Here is a 15,518-nt window from a genome sequence, read left to right on the forward strand (position 1 = left end):
TTAATGTTCTCTTTCCCCACACCAAAGAAAACAACATTCAGAACCAAGCCACCAGGGGCACTACAAAGTTCACCATCTCTATTCACGTGTATTCTTGAATGAGAGAGAGAGAGAGAGAGTACACTACCAGGAATCTGATTCAGTCTGTTTGGAACACCTCTACCTCTAAATGAAATGCTAACCATTTTAGAGTAAAAACCCTTAATATGCAATTTATGAACTGCACTGGCTCTGTTATTTGCATGAACCACCTCAAATAATCTAACAAAAATACCATGCATCTGTTTTGAATTCATTGTCCCATATTGAGAAAGCCTATTTCATGGGGAAAAGCTCCAGGAATGTTACAGTTCCTGTAACTGTGTTAGATCTCTCTGTTTCTGTCTAGCTTTCCAGACACACCAGATCCCATTCAAATCAGTCCTAAAGCCTTTACGGTTGACTCATTAGTGAAAAGATGCAACTAAGTAGTAGTTTATGTAGGTCTAGGGCTTGCCACGCACTGAGTCCTGGACTGTGGCTCTGTTAGCCACTGCTACGCTGGGGCCGGGGATAGGAAATACATCAAAAGGAAGAGCCTGCACCACTGAAATCAATGGGAGTTTTGCCATTTATTTAATTGGAGGTAAGAACAGGGCTCCAATAACAGAGGTTGAAGGTATTCTGTCTATGCCCCCTAAATGCACTTATTTCAATAAATGGCAGAGGTGAAAGTCGGCCAGTATGGGTGAAGTGGCCGCCAGTATGGGCTCGTACGCAGCTGATGTTAAAGTGCTGCCGTGGCAGCGCTTTAAGGACCCTCTAACATCGCTGCCCCTTTTGCCCCTCCTCCCCCCTCCCCGTCAGCAGCCCTGCTGGAGGGCAGTGTCTAAAAAGGGGAAGCTGTCCTGGGGCCCGGTGATTTCAATGGGCCCAGGGCTCCCGGCTGCCGCTACCATGGGAGCGGCCGGAGCCCCAGTCCCTTTAAATCACTGCCGGAGCCCTGGGCAGCGCAGGTCAGGCAACGCAGAAGGGCTGTCTGGGAGAGGCTGACCCTCAGCTCCGCCCCTTCTGCCCGAGGCCCATCCCCTTCCGCCTGAGGCCCCGCCCATTCTGGGGGCCTGGAGTCGGACCCCCATACCGGTAAATCTTTTATGTTACTTTCACCCTGATAAATGGTCTGTTATTTCCACCAAGATTTAGGGACCAGATCCTCAGCTGGTGTAAATTGGAATAGCTCCATTGGCTACACCAATTTCCATCTGCTAAGAGTCAGGCCGAAAGATTGCATTGTTAACCTGAGAGAAATGCTGTGCCCCTTCCTGATCACTCGTGCTCTATTGCTTTCTGGATTCATACACCCATTTTGCTTAATGATCACTTCTGCTCAGTTCAGCTCTTAAAATGCTGCTTTATCTTTGTTGCTTTCAGCTGAGATTTTCTGGTGTTTTTCTCCTGGTTCAAGACACAGCTGTATCACTAGCTTCACTATAAGGAGAATACAGACTGCTCAAGAGTCACAGTGCCCTTTTCCAAAAGAAATCACTAGTAATGTTATATATTTTAGCATGCTCTCCTTTCTTCCTACATTCCTACTCAACATCTAGTTCCAACCTCTTCAGAGAATCTAAGGGCCAGTTTGGTTTTTCTGCATGGCAGGGTGGTCCTTGCAGCATCTAACACAGCCAACAAAACTCTGTAGGCTGAAGTCTGCTCTCAGTTACACACATTCAACTTTCATTGAAATCCATGGCAGTTGCACCCATCGTAAATAAGAACAGAATTTGTCCTTAGGCTTTGGATTTAACCAGGATTTTCATTAACAGAACAATAGCATCTGAGTTTTACTTCACTTCAAAAGAAATATGCTTTTTGTCATGTGGAGACATAAATGCATTTTCTATCAGTGTGCAATCCTACAGATGTGAAGGGCCAGAACTCTTCCTCCATAGGGTTTTAAAAAAAGAGATCCTCCCAAAAATGCCAATGTGCAACATTTCTTTTTAAAAAGTATAGGTAAATGGAAAGAAATGACGAGTGACTCTGTGTGTGTGTTTGTGGGAGGGGAGATAAATTGACCCAAAATACTTACATACCTGATAACACATTCCACCTTATTGCCACTTGGTTGTGCCCATAGGGAAATCTTGACTACTAGTTTCTGCTCCCATTGCATCACCTTTTCCCTGTCCTGATCTGGCAGTCTAGTTTAAGAGAGCAAGATATTTGTAAGCATAAGTTCTTCTTTGAGTAGTGTCCCTATAGGTGCTCCATTCTCAGTGTGCTTACACTCCATGCACCTCAGATCGGAGATTTTAGTTAGCAGGGTCTCTTTGGTCCTTGCATGTGCCCCCTGCAGCCTCGTGCCCTGCACCAAGGTAATATAGAGCTGTGTGGGCGAACTGCCCTTAGACAGAGCCTTAAGCAGCATCCAAATTGAGTTTACTTCAACTGTATTTTTCTCTCATTCTTACTAGTTAGTGTTAGTTCATAGAGTCCCGTTGTGTTATTTATCTGTAGTAATGTTATAGTTTTTAAAACAACAACAAAAATCTTTTAAAAATGTACTTATACTTTTAGAATAAGGACCATTGTCCTTTCACCTGTTTTTCTTTTGTTTTTCCCCCTCAGGGGAACTTAAACTCTGGGAGGGTATGCCCTGTTCTCCTGGGTTTAAATGCTGCCTTTTGTTCCCAGAGGCTTTCCTGGTCCGTGACAGATGCTCCCAGTGTGTTCTCTGCCTTGACAGGTCACACTTGCCCCCAAAGTGTAATATCTGTCTGCAATTAAAATCAAGGGCCAGAAAGAACTGGGGACTTAAACTATGTCTCCTCATAATAGAGTTCACTCCAATCAGCCTCTGACCATGGGTAGGGGACCCCCTGCAAACAACCGTTTCTGATTAGGTCGACCACTTCGACCTCCTCAGCGCAGCGCTCCCCTAGAGCATCGAAGACGAAATCTCTGAAATCCTTTCAAAAAGACTCTAGAAAGCCCTCTTCAAGTCCTCTGGGTTGAGAATCTATCTCAAAGAGACCATTTCTGATTCAGACACCCACTTCAGCACTTACCAATCTCCAACTTGAAGTTCCTCAGGTACTGTAACCACCAGCAAAGCTAACTCTGGCTCTAGAAGATTAGTATCACTGTGTGATTGGAGCAGCAAAGAGAAGAAGACCAGCTCTTCTAAATCAGTTCCAACAGAGTCTACTAGTACCTTGGTACCCAGCACTTTGGCTTCACAAAAGACCAGACTGATACCTATTGGTCATTCACTGGAGTGCATGAGACTTTCAGTACCATTGACACCTTCTGCCAATTACCTCTGCCCAACTTACCTCATTGGTTCCGTCCACTGTTCCGTTACCACAAGAGTTTCAATTTTCTGAGGACTTGGGAGTAACAGAAATGCCTGAATTTCCCCTGTTCAGCACCAACCTATTCTCAATAGTGAGCACCTTTCAATCTCCAGAGATTCATCCAATACCGACAGAGTATCCACCTATCTCTATGACTGCTCCACCTCTACCAAAAAGAGGAGGAAGATGATGGGGACTTTTCATCAGTTTCCCACATTTCTGCCCAGGGCTCTCCATTTCGTTATCAAGGAACATTCTATCCTGAGACCTCTAAGGAGTCAGATTATCCTTGTGAGAGACACTGTCCATCCCGCTGGTATGATACTCTTGGATGCCTCCACCGATGCCTCGGAGGCTGTACTGGGACCCTTGGATGGCTTACCATCACCAATTTTCCAGGGCCCCTAGTGTTTCTCACTGGGAGAAAAGCAGACAATCCCCAGAAGCCATTCTCTCTAGGGCTCCTCATCCACAAAACACGACCTTTCAGGAACAGGAAGTGAGATTGGAGAAAGAGATTATCCCTACAACAAACATCTCTTCCTCGTCCCCAAATGAAGCTGTCATGCCTTCCCCATCGTCCTTGGCTGACAATTTTAAACAGTTCCAGGACCTCATAAAAAGGTAGACTCCTTGCAAGTTCCACGGGAGGAGGTTAAGCAGTTGCATCATAAATTACTTGACAGTCTGCACAATTCATCATCTGCCAGCATTGTGCTAACTATTCATGAGTCCTTGTTATACTCTGCAAAAACACCCCAGCCTCAGTATCACTCACCTGTGAGAGGGTGGACAAAAATATTACATTCCCTCCATGGACTCTGAATTTTTATTTTTGCATCCATTCCCCAACTCCCTTGTGATTGATGCTGTGAATGAGAGTGTCAGAAAGCACTAAATTGACTCCATATGATAAAGACCTAAAGCATCTTGATTTATTTGGCCATAAGTCATGCTCATTGGCTGCCTTACAATTTAGGATCACCAATCATCAAGCCCTCATAGTAAAATACAGCCATAATAACTATTCAAAGTTGAATGCCTTTATTGAACATGTTCCGACAGAACAGAGCGAGCAATTCCAGGAGATCATTGCAGAGAGCCAATGGCACACAAAAACATCTCTGCAGCCCTCTCTGAATGCCACTGATAAAGCCGCTCATTCTCTCTCCAGTGCTAGTCATGAAGAGAGTTTTCTGGCTTTAGCTCTCGGGTTTTCTGAGGGAAGTCCGAAATCCAGCTGAGGACCTTCCTTTTGATGGATTGAAGTGGTTTGCAGAAAAAATAGATGAATCTCTTCATACTTTAAAAGACTCTACAGCCATCTTACGCTCTCTGGGAATTTACATCCCTGCACAAAAAAGAAAGTTCTGTAAGTATCAGATGGCCCAGAGATCTCATCCCACCCAGTTTACTGCCTCCCAAAGACATTATGAACACCAGTGTAAGGGACAGCGCGTCGACCTCACATCCCACAACTTTGAAATGCCAATATTGATGGGCCAGTTGAGGTGCTGAGTTACCATCTCCAATTTTATCTGCTGCAACAATCTGCATGTCTCCCTGTTTTCAGTGCCTGCTTTTCTCATTTCCGTCAAAGTTGGGAACATATCACTATAGACAAGTAGGTGTTGGAGATCATTGCAACAAGATACTCCATTCACTTTACCTCCCTTCTCCCCATCCCATCTCCCTCCCTATCCCTCTTCGGGGAACCCTCTCACGAACACCTTTTGTGACAGGAAATTGACTGGGTGCTATAGAGTCTGGGTGCTATAGAACCAGTTCCCACACAACACAGAGGGAAGGGATTTTATTCCAGGTATTTTCTGGTTCCGGAAAAGAAAGGCAGTTGGAGACCTACTTTAGATCTAAGATTACTCAACAGATTTGTAAAGATTCAGAGGTTCAAAACGGTAACTCTTGCAGCAATAATTCCATCATTGGACCAATGGGGATTGGTTCTAGGCCCTCAGCCAAGACAGTTATTCCATATAGTGATCCACTCTGCCCACAGAAGGTTCCTATGCTTCACTCTAGGTCAAGAGCACTTTCAGTACATGGTATTCCTGTTCAGGGTCTTGGCTGTTCTCAAAAGTACTTTCCGGGGTAGTGGCTCATTTTCAGACAAGGAACTCCGATTTTCCCATACCTTGACAATTGCCCGCTCACAGGGTGTTCTTTCAACACAGTTTTGATGGCCACTCAGAGGGCTGTAAACCTACTTCTTTGATTGGAACTGCAATTAAACATTTGAAAGTCCACCTTAAGCATGGTGCAAAGTCTGGAGTTCATAGGAGCTAACCCTCAATGCGGTAACGGCTAAAACATTCCTCCCTTTGCACAGGTTCATAACCCTAGTCAATTTAGTCACTATAATCCAAGTCAGTCCTCAAACATCGGCCAAAAATTGCCTCCAGCTATTGGAACATATGGCGGCTGGCACCTTTGTAATACATGCGAGGCTTCATATGTACTGCCTCCAAGGCAAAACTCAGAACTGTTTATTCATCAAGCAAACAGTTTAAACAAACTAATCTCCAGGCCTGTGGTAGTAAAAAAAAAAAAATCCCTTGACTGTCAGAAGAACCCTTACAATGTTTGTGCAGTGGTCCCCTTCACTCAACCATCTCCATTGTCAGCAATAACAGTCAATACATCCCTGCTGGGTTGGGGAGCTTGCAAAAAATGCTCACACTGTTAAAGGTGGGTGGTCTCCTCTCAAGTCTATCCTGCACATCAACTTTCTGGAACTCACAACAGTTAGAAATGCCTGTATCCATTTCCTTCTGCTGATTGGGGTAATTTTATGTAACCCTTCTGCCAGGGGGAGCCAGCAGCAACCAGGGTCGGCTCGAGCCCCCACCCAGTAACCTGGGAAATTTACATACCACCCTTGAGTGCCTTTCTGCCGTCGCCCTGCTGGCTGCCTCCTCACCACATCTCTCCACCTACAGACTGCTCATCACGCCTCTCCACCGCACCAGCCACACATTCACCAGCTGACTGTCAGTCACCTTCTGCTGCCACCTGCCTCTCTGCTGTGACCTCTGCACATTAGTCGCTTAGTAATTTTCAGCTTTTTGCAGTCTGGGCAGAAACACTGCCCCCTCTCAAGTGATTTCAGCTCTCAGTGATTTTTAGCTCTTAGTAGGCAGGGCAAAAACACAGTCCTACCACAACTGATTTCAGTTCTGATTGGGCATTTAACATAACAAAGAGGGTCCTAATGAAGCATAGTTAGCCCTATTCTTTGAAAAGTGGGGAGGAACAGGTTAAACCAGTCTAGGGAGGACCCTGGAGGGTGTACAGCCTCCTAACTGGGGATACCTGTCCCCACCCCTCTTACTTTCACAGGGCTCTGACTTCGAGCCCCTGACTTAATGAGGTTCTTTCAACTGAGGGTGACAGGTTAAGCACAGTCCTGCTTTCCTGTATTCCTACAATAATTACAACATTGGTAACCACATTTCACTACCCCTGCATTCAGTACTAAGGTGACTTGTACCCAACACCAGCCAAAGTTGATCACTTTTTGCTGAATATGTAAGCAGAGCAGGAGCAACCTGTATTTATATAAACATATCCAAGTCTCTACCCCTCCCAGCTAGCTGTCAGGGAAGCATTCATTGGGCCTATTTATCTCTTGCTTTGGCTGGTTAAAGAGCTTACATCTATAAAAATCATGCTGGACAATATGTCAAGCATGTTTTACTTAAACTGTCATGGGGAGCGAGATCACCTTCCTTCTGCGCCGAAGCATCTTACCTTCTAGGCATACAAAACATCACAGTGTATGCCCTCAGAAATTCTCCCAGTTCTACTCGAGATGCAGTTTGAGTCACCACTCCCTGGGAGATGCCTTTCTCCTTTGTTGGAGTCCAGGCCTTCTGTATGCATTTCCCCCGACTCCCTTGATATCCAAGGTGCTGTTCAAGATAAAGAAAGATAAAGACCAAATTATTCTTGTAGTTCTGATGTGGCCAATACAAACATGGTTTTCTTACCTCACTCAGCTCATTGTTTGTTAACCAATCACTCTGCAGACTATCCCCTTCTCTCAGGATGCCAGTCAAATCTATCACCCCATCCTCGGGGGTTTTCAGCTCAAGGCATGGCTGATAGATGGTTCACAGGGTTTGAAACAACCTACGCTGAGGACACAAAGAGAGTGCTGTTACATAGCAGGAAACAATCTATTCATGACACATATATCCAAAAATGGATGAGATTCAAACACCTGTGTGACCTAAAAAATGGATATCTGGCTGCATTACCTACTGCTAACAGTCTTGTGATCTTCAACCTCTCTCTAGAGTATTAACTCATTCCACGAGAGCCATCTCTACTTCAAGAGCCTTTCTTAAGAACTTTCCTGTCATGGAAATATGTAGAGTCACGACTTGGACTTCCAGTCAGACATTTTCTGAACAATATACAGTCACTTATGCCTCATCTTCTGATACCATATGTGGTTCTACTATTCAGTTTTCAATCCTTGACTTGACTCTGAAGCCCCACCTCTCCATAGAGGATACTTCTCAATAGTCACCTAGTGTGGAGCACCCATAGAGAGACTGCTCAAAGAAGAAGAGAAGGTTACTTACCCTGCGCAGTAATTGTGGTTCTTCTAGATGTGTATCCCTTGGGTGCTTCACTATCTGCCCTCCTCCCCTCTGTTTCAGAGTTGTTTACAATGGGCTGTGCGGTAGAAAAGGAACTGAGGGAGGTTCACCTGCACAGCTCACCAAGGCTGCAGGGGGCGCATGTGTGGGCCAAACAGACCCTGCTACCTAAACCTCTGATCTGAGGGACATGGGGCACAAGCACACCTAGAGTGGAGTACCCACAGGGGGACACATCTCAAAGAACCCCAGCTACTGCACAGAGTGAGTAACCTTCTCTCTCTCTCTCTCTCTTTTTTTTTTTTTTTTTTTTTCCATCTGCTCTTTTCCCCTCGTTGGTATTTCTCCCTCCTCTGGAATTTAATCAAATTTTGATTGAGAAGTTCCTTCAAAAATTCAAAGATTGGCCTTAGTTTTTAGATCAGGAGCAAGAACAAAGGCAGGTTGTGGAGTGTCCTTGTCATATTTGCCTACAAAACATTTTTCCAGAAACCACTGTCTGAACTCAGTGAAAACACAACCTCAATTTTCCTCATACCTAGCACAGATTAAGGGAAGTTACCAACACATGCTCTACTTTAAATATTTGACAATGTGTTATGCAGCCTGTTGAAAGCCTGAAAGTATACCCACAATGTATCCTTTCTTTTTTAGTTCTTGTGTTTGAATTTATTCCAGAAACATGCAGAAAAACCTATTCTGTTACAGGTTGGTGTTAAAGCTATACCATCATTAACAGCACCCACTCCTCAGGTAATTGTAACATATGCCTGGAGAAGGGTTTTATATTTGAGTCAGAAAAGGACAACAATAAAGGATTATATCTCTCTGTAAAAGTGCCTGCTGTGCCCCTTCTCATACTTCTGAAGTAGTGTTTTCTGTTCTTCTTTTCTTCCTTCATCCATTAACTCTTAGAGGTTGCAAAACCCCATATTACAATATAGAGAGCACGCTCCCGGGGTGAAATCCTGACCCCATTGAAGTCAATGCCAAAACTATCTAACTCAGTAGTGCCAGGATTTCACTGAAGTTTTTCATTTACAATTTAAAAGGGCACATTAGCAGGATTCATTGGAAGGATACCTGTGGCAGCACCAGAGCAAAGAAGCAGGTTGCCCTTGGAAGGTATGTACAACCTAGTCAAAGATCTCCCGGCTATGGATAAACCTTGGATAAACCATAGACTTTTAGATACTCATCTGAACTCTGAACTTTTGTGGTTCTCCTATAACTCTTTAAACACCTACCTGATGTAGACAAAACCACAAGGCCTAAGAAAATAAATAAAAGGTAATGTTATGCTCATTATGCTATCATGGCAAGTGTTTTATCTTTTAAAATATTTTTCTCCTGTGTGTGCGTTTTCTTTGTATGTATATTATCTTTCCTCCTCAAAAGCCAGGGGTCTACCGATATTTACTAAATGTGATAGATATTCTAAAAGTAGCCTCTTCAATTGCAGTGATGATGCCACAACATTGGCAAAATTCTTCCAAACCATTTATGCCATGATTACTTAAATTCAGCTAAAATAGGGCATGATGTCCATACTTTTAACACCATTGGCTAGTACCTTACACTCCGAGTAGTTCCATTGAAGTCAGTGGGGCTACTTGTTGAATAAGGAACCATTCAATAAGAGTATGTGTGTCACAACGTGACCCTAAGAATTCTACTCCAATTTACTACACTGCCTGATTCTGCCTCTGTTACACCCATTGGAGGAAATTCAAGCATGAGCTTTACCTGTTGAGTATTACCTTCCTAGGGGCTAGATTGTTCCGCTGTTGTTCATGCTGTTGAGCACTTACTCAGTTATCCCCATTGACTTTAAATGCCTTTAAATATCACTGTGCCACTTGAAGGTTGTTGCTTAAAGGCAAAGAGCTTGCTCTTTGAAGCTTCAATTTATAAGAGGGTGTTTATAATGATAATGAGCTTGGGCAAAAATCAGCAATAGTCTAGAATTAGAGCTGCTCTGAAAACAAAAGTTTGTGTAGTATCAGACATAATTTACATTTCTGGCTATAATATTCAGTCAAAGAGCCAAAGAAAGAACAGTTGCAAAGCACTTGGCTTTACAGTTGTTTTCTCATTGCCCAGAGACAGGCCTGGGGAAAATGCAGATAAAGCTTAATTTAGCACTTCTTTGGAGTAACTGGGATCATAGAATCATAGAATATCAGGGTTGGAAGGGACTTCAGGAGGTCATCTAGTCCAACCCCCTGCTCAAAGCAGGACCAATTCCCAACTAAATCATCCCAGCCAGGGCTTTGTCAAGCCTGACCTTAAAAACCTCTAAGGAAGGAGATTCCACCACCTCCCTAGGTAACCCATTCCAGTGCTTCACCACCCTCCTAGTGAAAAACTTTTTCCTAATATCCAACCTAAACCTCCCCCACTGCAACTTGAGACCATTACTCCTTGTTCCATCATCAGGTATCACTGAGAACAGTCTAGATCCATCCTCTTTGGAACCCCCTTTCAGATAATTGAAAGCAGCTATCAAATCCCCCCTCATTCTTCTCTTCTGCGGACTAAACAATCCCAGTTCCCTCAGCCTCTCCTCATAAGTCACGTGCTCCAGCCCCCTGATCCAGGGATCAGAGACTCCCTTTGTGTTTTTCTGAGACATGAAGAGGAAATAACTATGGAAAAATAGCTTTCAACTGTTCATTATTTTCATCTATTTTTCCTTTTCAGTTTTAAAAATGTATGCTACTATTAAAGTGACACAGTTAAAATAGGCGTAGTCCTTTTGTATATGACTAAAAAGAACCAATTTTTGTTCTGTTTTTCCTACGTGTAATAGAGTAGTTGAACACTTATTCTAGGGGAAATATCTTGAATACAGCCATGATTTATTATTATTATTACTTATTACCAGGACCCCTAGTTACAGACCAGGACATCGTTGTGCTAGGTATAAACATAGAACAAAAAGATGAACCCTACCCAAGGAGCTTACAATCTAAGTATAAGACAAGAGAGAACAGATGGAGACAGACAGACAGGGAAATACAAGGAAATGAGACAATATTGGTTAGCATGATAGGCATGGGGGGGTTTTGCCTTGCTCTGCAGCCAGGGCCGGCTCTAGTTTTTTTGCTGCCCCAAGCAGGAAAAAAAAGCGCCGCCCCCCAGCCTCCCCGCCGAGCGCCGCGCCGCCCCCCCGCCGAGCGCCGCCAGAACCCCCTCCAGAGCGGCGCCCCCCGCGCCGCCCCCCCGCCGAGCGCCGCACGCCGGAGCCCACCCCCCCCTGCACCGAGCGCCGCCGGAACCCCCCCCCGAGCCCCACGCCCCGCGACGCCCCCTCCCCCCCCGCCGAGCACCGCGCCACCGGAGCCCGCCCCTTGCCAAGCGCCGCCAGAAGCCCCCTCCAGCGCCGCACCCCCACCGAGCACCGAGCGCCGAGCGCCGCGAGCCGGAACACCCCCCCCCAAGCCCCGAGCCCCACACTGCCCCCCCGCCAAGCGCCGCCGGAACACGCCCCCGCCGAGCACCGCCGGAACCCCCTTCCAGCGCCGCGCCCGCGCCGCCCCCTCGCCAAGCCCCGCGCAACCGAAGCCCGCCCCCCCAGCACCGCGCCGCCGGAGCGCCCCCCCGCGGAATGCTGCGCCGCGCTCCTCCCGCCACCACTTACCAGGTGCCGCCCCAAGCATGTGCTTGGGTGCCTGGTGCCTGGAGCCGGCCCTGTCTGCAGCATGGAGCACGGGTCACTTGCAGGTTCAAACTAGTGTAAATGGTGGATTCTCTGTAACTTGAAGTCTTTACGTCAGGATTAAAGGACTTCAGTATCTCAGCCAGAGGTCAGGGGTCTATTATAGGAGTGGGTGGGCAAGATTCTGTGGCCTGCAATGTGCAGGAGGTCCGACTAGATGATCACAATGGTCCCTTCTGATCTTATGAATCTATGGTATAAAAGTCAGTTTGTATACTTGTATACTTGTGTGGAGTGGTGTATCTTAATATGAATCAGATGTCCCACCCAAACATAACTACAGCGCTAGGTTATATGGAAAAATAGACAGTCTTAAGGAGACAAAATTGATTAATTCACTTTAATATGATGGATGCCTCTGCTTGGTTATGTCCCCACATTGTGTATGTATCCTGTTAAATTTCCTCTTATTACTCAATCCTTCCCTCATTTCGTGCCGCCCATACTGCCCTAATCTCTCCACATCACATCAGTTAATTGGTTGGGTTTTTCTCTGTGTGACTGCTACTGCTCTGATTTTGTAGTGGTCCACAGATTTAATCACAATCAAATGTACATCAAACATCTGACAAAGAAAGACAGGGAGCATCTGTCCAGGGACCCAGATTCTCTTCTTTTGTTCGTGCCAAGTTGTACTGCTTAGGCAATGCAAAGAGTTAGGCAATGCAAAGCATCAGACTCTGGTCCTAACTGGCATCTGAGAATTATCCTGCTGCAGGGGAGTTGTCAACTGACATAAGGTGGTATAGCTGGCTCCTTCACTAACTGCCTCCCACATGGTAGCATAGAGGGTGGGAGAGGGTATAGAGAGGAGATAACGCAGAATACATTCGAGTTCACCAATGCACAATTGTCATATGATCTCTGAGACCACAGGCGGCAGTTGTAAATTAGAGCAGCCCCTAATCTGTTCTAATTTATGCTGAAGGCTGAAGTCACCACAGTTGCACCATAAGAATGAGGGAGGTTTAACTTGCTTCCTAGTAGCACTCCACTCCTCTGCACTCAGTATGTCTCAGTGCAGAAGAGGAACTGAAACAGAGTGTTCAAGGAGGCCAGTGTGTATCATTAGTAAAATTCAAGCTAAGCTTCTAGAGTGACTTTGCCTGAAAGTTTCATCCTCTTCTCTTTCATGGGCTGCCTAATTGTTTCCTCTTCTCTGCACCACTGAAGAATAGAAATGGGAGAGGTAACACTTATAAATCCATTGACTTATCTTGGTGTAGCTAACTTTTGTTCTGATAAGTAAGATGTTTTGCTTTGGGAATATGGATTTTTAGAAGTCCTTCATCTAGACCATGTACTTAAGATCCTATGTGTGTGAATGCCGATGTTTATATTTATTGTCACAATTACATTATGGGAGCTTGCATGGAGTAAGGTACAATTCCACAACAGGGAGGAATATCAGACTCTGGCCCGCCAGGTGATAATTATAGTGCTGCATTGTAATATTCTGAAAGTTAAATAGAGTATTTTAAATCTGGCTAAAGGCAAAAGCACACAGTTTGAACAATGGAGGCAATACTGATGTCAACATTCAGGAACAAAAATGAACAAAGAACATGTACAAGTTTTACTGGAAATATCGACCTGTCTGTCTTGGCCAGCTCCAAATACTATTATTCTCATTGAAATACCTTTCTCCTCAAGTAATCCCAGTGGGGCTACTCAAGGTATGAATCTCTCTAAAGTTCTCAGTATTATTTTTCTTATACTTCTCTACTACCTAGCAGCTAATTCATACATCATACCTTACTCTTTGGGTATGTCTACACTTGGAAATGGAGGTGCGATTCCCAGCTTGAGGAGGCATATTCTTGTCAGTTCTCGCTGAGCTAGCATGCAAAAAATGGAGTATAGCTGCGGCAGCATGAGTACTGGGGAGGGGTAGTCTCCCAGAGTATGATTCCATCCAAGACCCTGGGCACATACTTGAGGTGGCTAACCCATCCTTCTGGTTGCACTGCCGAGACCACACTCTATTTTCGGCATACTAGCTTGATGAGACCTAGTGCGGGTATGTGTCCTCAAAATGCAATACACCCCCAGCTCCAAGTGCAGATGTAACCTTTAGTAAATTCAAAAATGGCTTTTATCATAGATACCTGAATAAATCTGCAGAAGATATATAATAGGTCTCCCGACACTACTCCTGTTGAATAGACATATCCAGTATTCATGGAAAAGGCAGAAAAATCTTTATTAAGCTGTCTGCTCTGAAACTATAGGTAGTTTTATATTTCTAACTGAGGTCAAGACTTCAACCACTCCTAAATAGTTGCTTTTATAAAAATAAATACATAAATAAAACTTCAGACAATTAAAGATATTTTATGTTTGCTTTAATGGCTAGAAAATGAAGGTTCATTTGTAATTCAAGCTTTTATTCTTGCTCAAGCCACAGTTCTTTTATTCTCATCCAACTGTGAGTATTTGGAATGTTGCTTTGTACTTTCAAAAATAACAGTCACATACGTTTGCTGTCCATATTCACATTGGATTCTTAGCAGTGAGATATGTAACAATACAAGTTTGCATAGCCGAATGTTCTCTGAGCATTTTTGTGGTTTCTTGGATAAATATCAGTAATCCAGTTTTTGATGCTCTCGAATTTGTGGAATGTGACATTTGGAATGGTATAAAGCTGAAGGTAATTCTACTCTGAAAAAACAAATGCCTTCTCTCTCTTACCGATGGATGAATGATCTACCACCCCCCACCACCAAATGCACTGAAAGGATAATATGGTCACCTTGAAAATTCCACCTAATAGTATTTGCTGAAAATGAACTATCTCATAGTGAAGTAGGGCCATATTTTGCCACTTTAGGTATTCAGCTTACATTCAAATCAATGGGAAGTCTGTGTTCACATTGAAGTACAGCATTTAGCCCTCTAAATGAGACAAGCTCAGCAGAGCTCCTATTTGCTCAACTCAAAGGCATGCTGGTGTTAGCCATGCAAAACTGACTATCCAGTTCTCCTAGATATCCTCAAGTCCTGTTGCAATATTCCAGGCATAAAAGGAATCTCTGGTCTCATGGAATATCATCCTAATAATGGCTAAGAACTAAGACATGACTACAATATTAATTATAGGTCTAAAGTATTCAGGGAGAGATCAATAAAAAGGTCTGGAACAAACCTTAATTACTTTAGATTTGGTAAAAATTAGAAATCACAGAAGATATAGTTGGTCATAGCTATTGTTATAGCTCCTACCTTCACAGGTTCTGTAGTTTCTGTTACATTAACTAAACCTGAGTTAGCAGGCACTCACTCACCCCGGTTGTTGTATCTGATGTCACATGGCATGTGTTCAGGAATGAACCACAACTGATGAAAACAACATCTGGGATCAGTACATACAGTAATTGTGAGATTCTGGAAGCAGAGTTTCTTCTGTCAGATGATGATTGTCATGTAAGACCCGGGAACAGTTGTCAATTGAAAAGCTTTCATATTGCTATTAAATATGGAGAGTCACTTGCAATTTGGTACTTTTTAAAGTCTCCTGTATCCTCCAGTTCATCTAAACCTCAAGAGTTATTCTTTTGAGATCTTGTCCACTCGGGTGCTATAATTCCATGTAACTATTGATATGATTGTTCATAAGCTTTTAGTTTGTCCCAAAGAGCCTAGACTTGGCCTACCTGAGGGATTACCACTCTCCCCATGCCATGCTGCCACAGCTGCAGGGCACTTAAGCTGAATGTGCCTTGTTACAAAAGTGAGGGGGCAGGTAGCAGGATGTTCTTTGTGAGGGCTCCAGGACTCTGGAACTTGTTCTCCTTTGGTGACTATCCTGGCATGGTACACAATGCATCTATT

At 44.2% G+C, this 15,518-nt stretch overlaps 1 long non-coding RNA gene across 1 annotated transcript; it reads right to left on the reverse strand.

Annotated features, from left to right (window-relative positions):
* Positions 1–4,365: 4,365 nt before the first annotated feature.
* Positions 4,366–15,102, reverse strand: LOC128837089 (uncharacterized). The gene is made up of 3 exons (XR_008444886.1): positions 14,972–15,102; positions 7,107–7,492; positions 4,366–5,577 (listed from the first exon to the last, which is right to left on the reverse strand). It is a non-coding gene; the product is annotated as an uncharacterized LOC128837089 (long non-coding RNA).
* Between the last annotated feature and the right edge of the window lie 416 nt (positions 15,103–15,518).

This window comes from Malaclemys terrapin, chromosome 1 (genome assembly GCF_027887155.1).
Source record: "Malaclemys terrapin pileata isolate rMalTer1 chromosome 1, rMalTer1.hap1, whole genome shotgun sequence".
Lineage (NCBI taxonomy): Eukaryota > Metazoa > Chordata > Testudines > Emydidae > Malaclemys > Malaclemys terrapin.